Source organism: Hordeum vulgare, chromosome 4H (genome assembly GCF_904849725.1).
Source record: "Hordeum vulgare subsp. vulgare chromosome 4H, MorexV3_pseudomolecules_assembly, whole genome shotgun sequence".
Taxonomy (NCBI): domain Eukaryota; kingdom Viridiplantae; phylum Streptophyta; class Magnoliopsida; order Poales; family Poaceae; genus Hordeum; species Hordeum vulgare.
Window position 1 is genome coordinate 296,996,264 of NC_058521.1, and position 7,633 is coordinate 297,003,896.

The following is a 7,633-nucleotide window of genomic DNA, read 5'->3' on the forward strand; positions in this document are numbered from 1 at the left end:
CCTGCCTCCATGTGGCCTAGAGCTGGCCCACTTCATCAAGCAAGCACGATTGGGCACGGTACCGCTCAAGGCAGGGCCCTCATGAGGGGCCAAGCCTCGCGAGGAGGAACAGTGTCAAGACACGCAGGGGGGCTCATCAGGATCCCTGTCGAGCGGCGGATATTCCGAGGCATGGCCCATCCTCACGAGTCAAGGATGACATGTAGGAAGGACAGGCGAGCAGCAGACAACAAGGTGGAGCAGTTTCCCCGTTAGTGCAAAGGGGGCAAAGACATACCTGGGTTCCCAAGGCAAATTCCAAAGGTTTCCCTTCTGGTGCAACAAAGCCATAGCCGCCCGCCAGCAGGACAGACGTTGTCCCTTGACTCGTCCCTGCAGCGCCGGCAGCCACTTTGCAGGCGAAGACCACCTTTGGGTAGGAGAGCATGTTCCCCTGTTCCCCTTCAAAATTGGCGATTGTGGGATCCCTTCCTGCCGAAACGGTTGGGGAAGAAGACCGGGGCCACCACTATATATAGAGGGTAGGTTTCTTCATAGAACATGACGAGATTCATTCATTCGCCTTTGGAACCACACAAAGGCCATCCAGCCTCCGAAGGCCCTCGAACACTGTACAAGTTCATCCACCAACCTCCATGAGAGGCAATCCACCAAAGCAGGAGTAGGGTATTATGCTTCCCGGCGAGTCGAACCTGGGTAAACTGCCGTGTTCTGTGTCTTCCTCACCATCGACTAGTTCCTTGCTAACCCCGACAAGTAGCAAGTTAGGTGAGGCAAGCCCACTAGAGACCTTCGTACATGCCCCTGAGTGTGAATATTTAAGGGTTTTGCGAAGCCCGAAATCCGACATAAGCTGGAGACTCAAATAAAAATAGAAATAGCAAAAAAGTAAATAGATAGGCCCTTTGTAGAGGGAAGCGGGGATTTGTAGCGGTATGAGAGCTCAAATAGAAAAAATTGGGAGATAAAATATTTTGGTTGGCATGCTTTTCATGTCAACAAAAACGATTAAGAGTTCCCAATATCTTATATTATAAACAAATCATAGGCGATTCCCAAACTAAAATTAAAGTTTATTCCATTTCCACCATTCTTTCACACTCCATGGCTAGCCGCATCCACGGGTACCATCCAACACTTTCCAAGGAATTTATCATTTGAAAATTTAAAATAAATTTTCTTTGTATTTCGGGACTCGGCATCCCTATTACCACCATACTCTCATGCAATGACAAGTGAATAAACACTCATCTTGCGAATAACCTATTTAACATGGAAGATACCGACCACCCCATGCCGCTTCATGAGCGGTACGGGCACACAAAACAGAAGTTTATTTTGAATATTAAAGTTGCCTGATACAAATTTACTTAGAACGGCACTAAAATACCGCATATAGGTAGGTATGGTGGACTCTTCTGGCACAACTATGGGTTTAGTATTTGGATGCACAAGCAGCATTCCCTCTTAGTACAAGTGAAGGCTAGCAAATAGATTGAGAAGCGCACAACCGATGAATGAAAACCATCATAAGCAAATATTAAAAATAACTAACACCGAATAATGCAACACAAGTAGGATGTAATTTCATAGAATAATTATTGACTTCATGTGCATGCATAGGAAATCACAAACCTTAGCACCAATATTCTTACTAAAGCATAGTTACTCATCAACACAACTCACATATCACTATCTTCATATCGCAAAACTATTGAAAAGAATCAAGTTTAACATCCCATGATCTTCATGGAAGTTTTTATTATATCTCCCCTGGATATCCATCACTTGGGACTAATTTAATTTAAAGAAAATTTCCATTGCTAATAACAATCTCTCAAACAAATATAAGTGAAGAACGAGAGCACAAGTTTCTTCTAAAATTTCAACTCTCAAAATAATATAAGTGAAGAAAGAGAGGATTTCTTCAAAGTTTCTACTAATCTCAAAATAATATAAGTGAAGCATGAGAGCATATTTTTTAAAAATAACAGATCCACCATGCTCAAAAAGATATAAGTGAAGTTCTAGAGCAATTCAATCGAACTACTCTCAAAAGATATAAGTGAAGATCAATGAGTAGTCAAACAATTAAGTAGCTATGTGAGGAATCTATCCCAATAAAGATTTTTAAATCTGGTATTTTATTTAATTCAGCAAATAAAACAAAATACACTCCAAGAATAGCACATATCATGTGGGCAAATAAAAATTTAGGCTCAGCATAGGCTAACCCATAGTTGTTGATGAAGAAAGGTTGGATGCGTAGCATCCCAAATCTTAGATGCCTGGGTCTTCTTGAAATATTTACTTGGAGCGCCTTGGGCAACCCCAAGCTTGAGATTTTGTATCTCGTTCAATCATCTCATATCCCGGTTTCACCTAAGTCTCAAAAACTTCATCCACACAATACTTGAAAAGAACTCGTGAGATAGGTTAGTGCACATAAGCATAAATAAACTCTTTATGTACTTCCAAGACAAGTTGTTGTATAATTTTCAAACATTAGGTAATGTATAATATCATTTCCACAATTTAACTCCGCTAATATAAGATATGAAAACTCTAGAATAAGTACATAACAAAACTATGACAACAATTTGTCCAAACAGAACAGTCTGTAGCAATATATATAAAGAGTGTACTTCTATATCTTCAAAAATTCTGAAAGATTAGGAAATGATAAATAATTTTTATGAAAGTACTATGTAAAAATTTCAGAATCTTTCCACTCTCTAGTAAAATATTATAATTCAAATACTACACCCTAAGTTTCTGTTTTTTACAGCACACATCGGACATGCAATTCAAACATTGTAAAGGCCATTCTTGGAAATTTTTATTGAGAAACAATATAATAAAGAACATCTAACAGAGTAAAAAAAAATTGGCACTCCAAGTAAAACATATATCATGTCACGAATAAAAATATAGCTCCATGTAATATATACCGATAATGTTGGAGACGAAAGAGGGGATGCCTTGCGGGGCATCCCCAAGCTTAGATGCTTGAGTCTTACCTGGATATTACCTTGGGGGTGATTTAATTATCCCCAAGGTTAGGTTCTTTCTGCTCCTTATTCTCCTCATATTGGCACCTCACACAAACCTTGAAAACATCAATCACACAAAACTTAATGAAACTTCGTGAGATGGGTTAGTATGATAAATATAGATAATTCTCTTAGGTACTGTCAAGACAAGATTCATAGTTGTTCTCACATTATGCCTAATGTATCATTACCATAATTTATATGACTCAATATAAGCTACAGAAACACTAAAACAAGCAAAAGATGCACGCAAAACAGAATCTGTCAAAAACGGAACATTCTATAAAGATCTGAATGAAACCCATACTTCCGTGAATCACAAAATTCTGAAAAATTAGGACAACAGAGATAATTTGCATATAAAAACTGTGTAAATTTGTAGAATCTTTTAATCTCCAGTAAAATCAGAGAAATTCTGCACTGGACGTAAAAGTTTTATATTATTGCACAAAATCAAACAAACAAGTATCCACAGTATCCCAAAGGCTTTACTTGGCACTTTATTGAAATATAAGCTATATAACCTGATTACCACAGTATCTAAATCATGCGAACACACAAAAACATCAAGTAAAAGTGTTGGGTTGTCTGCCAACAAGCGCTTTTCTTTAATGCCTTTTAGCAAGGCATGATGATTTCAATGATGCTCACATAACAATAGTAATGTAAATATGCAAGAGCGCATCATGAATCACATGACAAGAACATTTAAGTCTAACCCACTTCTTATGCATAGGTATTTTTCCAGAAAATAATTTATTGTAGCAAGGATCAACTTGCATAGGGAGGCAAAACAAGCATAACTTCAAAACCTTGAACACACAGGGAGGAAACTAGATATTATTGCAATTCGTCCAAGCATATGTTCCTCACTCATAATAATTTTCAGTAGCATCATGAAGGAATTCAACAATATAACTATCACATAAAGCATTCCTTTCATGACACACATGCATAGAATTTTTATTACTCTCCACATAAGCAAATTTCTTCTCATTCATAAAAGTGGGAGTATCATATGAAACTCGAATACTATAAATTGTTTCCACACTAAAAGAGTAATGTAAAGTATAAGTATATTCAAAATTATAACAATAATTATCACTACTTTTTATAACATAATATCATCACAATAATCATCATAAGTTTCTACTTTGTTCTCATCATAGTCAATTGAAACCTCTTTCGAAATAGTGGAATCATTAATAAATAGAGTCATGACCTCTCCAAATCCACTTCTATCATTATAATAAGATTCAACACGCTCCAAAAATAATTATTATCTAAAGTTGGCATTCCTCCAAACCCACTTTGCAATCATCATAAATAGGAGGCATGCAATCATCATAACAAATTTGATCATTCAAAGTAGGTGGACTAAAAAGATCATCTTCATTAAGCATAGCATCCCCAAGCTTTTTACAAACATTAATTGCAACAAATAAATTCTCAAACATATCATTCTCATCAAACATATAATCCCCAAGCTTGTGGCTTGGCATATCATAAGCATAGTCACTGTCATCATTAATAGTATGAATAGCACCAATTGTATAACAATTATTATCATCATGTGCATTATCTTCCATATTTATTTTTTATTCATCCTCATGAGGCACAACAATAATCGGAGCAATATCATTTGGGAGGGATACCTTTTTGCCTCTAACTTTCCTTCTTTTGTTCTTCTTAACCACAATATATGTAGGTTCATTTAATTTTCCGAGCTTCTTATTGATTAGATTGGTTGAATAGAGAGTTCATTCTCGTCACCTATTCATCATGAGAGCCAATAGGAGCAAAATAAGAAATCTTTACCCTTTCATTAGTATTCCTTTTATATTCTATTGGTTTTCCCTTCTTTCTGTAGTTGGCAATATAAGAATTTCATTGCAATTTACCATGCAAAACATATGGAATTCTTTCAAATTAGTTTCCACATGGTCTATGAATATGAATGCTTCAAACCAACCATTTTTATGTGAAAATTCTTCACACCCCAAAAATAAACAAAGTTCGTTATAAAGTTCAAGGGTTATCAAGTTATTGCAATATCTGGACACAACTCGATCATGAAAAAGCATGCATTGGAAATTAAGGTGACCAACTTTATTGCAAAGGTCACAAGTAATAGGATAAAGAAAACCTTATCTTGTAGAAAATTCATCTATCACTTTGAGAAAAGATTGGTTCTATCATGTTTATGCTTCTTAAAAAATCTATCATCCCTATAAGGCATGTCTTCACAAAGTCTTTTCACTCCACAAAAATTGACATGCTTATAAGAAACATTTATGTTATGACTAGTGCAATCATCATTAGCATTTTGGATATTCGTAGAATTCATACTAACAACATTGTAATCATGTTCATCATTCAAGGATTTTATGACAAACATTTTATTTAATTCTTCTTCTATCAATTGAGCACATTTTTCCTTTCCATCATTTTTAAGACAAACATTATAAAGATGAACAATATGAGACCACCTCAATTCCATTTTTTGTAATTTTATTTTTATAAACCAAACTAGTGATAAAACAAGAAACTAAAAGATTCAATTGCAAGATCTAACAATACACCTTCGGGCACTCACCTCCCTGGCATTGGCACCAGAAAAGAGCTTCATGTTTACTATGCAACTTTATCGTGTAGACTATTTTGGGCCTCCAAGAGCAGAGTTTTGTTGGACAGTAGCAGTTTTCCCTCAAGTGGGTGACCTAAGGTTTATCAATTCATGGGAGCCATAGGATGAAGATGGTCTCTCTCAAACAATCCTGCACCCAAATAATAAAAAGTCTCTTGTGCCCCCAACAACCAATACAATGGCAAATTGTACAGGTGCACGACTTCCGCGAAGAGATGGTGATACAGGTGCAATATGGATTGTGGAAATATATTTTTATAATCTGAATAAATAAAAACAGAAAGTTGGAAATTTATAAAATGTAGCACAAATGATATTGCAATGCTTGAAAATGAGGCCTAGGGTCCATGCTTTCGCTAGTGCAATCTCTCAACAATGCTAATATAATTGGGTCACATAACAATCCCTCAATGTGCGATAAAGAATCACTCCAAAGTTCCTATCTATCGGAGAACATAAGAATAAATTGTTTGTAGGGTACGAAACCACCTCAAAGTTATTCTTTCCGATCAATATTTCCAAGAGTTCGTACTAAAATAACAAGTTATCCTTTACAATCGATCTATCCAAGAGTTCGTACTAAAATAACACCATAACAAATTCAAATTCATAATACTCAATCCAACAGAAAGAACCTGAAAGAGTGCCCCAAGATTTCTAGCAGAGAAACAAAGAAAAGATTGTGCATCAACTCATATGCATAGATTACCCAAATGTCACCTCGGGAATCCACGAGTTGAGTGCCAAAGCATATATCAAGTGAATCAATATGATACCCCATTGCCACGACGGGTATTCATAGCAAGACATAAATCAAGTGTTCTCAAATGCATAGAATAATTCAATCTGATAAAACAAAATCTCAAAGGGAAAACTCAATTCATCACAACAAGATAGAGAGGAAGAAACACCGTATGATCAAACTATGCTAACAAAGCCCGCGATACATCAAGATCATGCCATCTCAAGAACATGAGAGAGAGATATTAAACACATACCTACTAGTACAAATCCTCGGCCCCGAGGGTGGACTACTCCCTCCTCGTCATGGTGGCTGTTGGGATAATGAAGATGGCCTCCGATGGTGATCTCCCACTCCGACAGGGTGCCGAACAAGCTCCCTATTGGTTTTTCATGGCTAGAGAGGCTTGAAGTGGCGAAACTTCTGATCTAGGGTTATTTATGGGGCTTCTGTATTTATAGGAATTTTTGGCATCAGTCTCACATCAAGATGGGCCTTGAGGGTCCCACTAGGTACCGGAGTGCTCCTGGAGGAGTGGCGCGCCACCCTGGTGCCTAGTGGGAACCAGGCGCCCTCCTCTGGTGGCTCGTTGCTCAAGTATTTCTCTTTTCTTACAAAAAAATTGTCAAGAGGTTTCGTCCAATTTCGAGAACTTCTATTTTTGCACAAAAACACGCACCACGGTAGTTCTGCTAAAAACAACGTCAACCCGGGTTAGTTCCATGCAAATCATACCAAAACCATATAAAATTGTTGTAAACATGGCATGAATACTTCATAAATTATAGATACGTTGGAGATGTATCAGGGATCGATCATGGAGGGCCTCTTCATTAACATTGTTGCCCTCGTGATGATGTGTGAGTAGTTCACCAGAGACCTAAGTGTTTGTAGTTAGTACCCAGATGGCTATCTCTCTCTCTCTCTCTCTTGATCTTCAATACAATGATCGTCGCATCTTCGCATGGATCCATCTCACGTAATTCGTTTGTACGGTGTGTTGTTGGGTTCCTATGAATTGTGGGTTCATATTTAAATTATTCATGAGAAGTATTTGATTCCTCTCTGAGTTTTATGATTCTTATTTGGATGATGATCATAACTTCTTATTTGCATGATGATCATAGCTTCGTAATTCGCTACAATCTGCTGAATTGCTTTGGCCAAGTAGTTTGGTATTTCTTAAGTGAG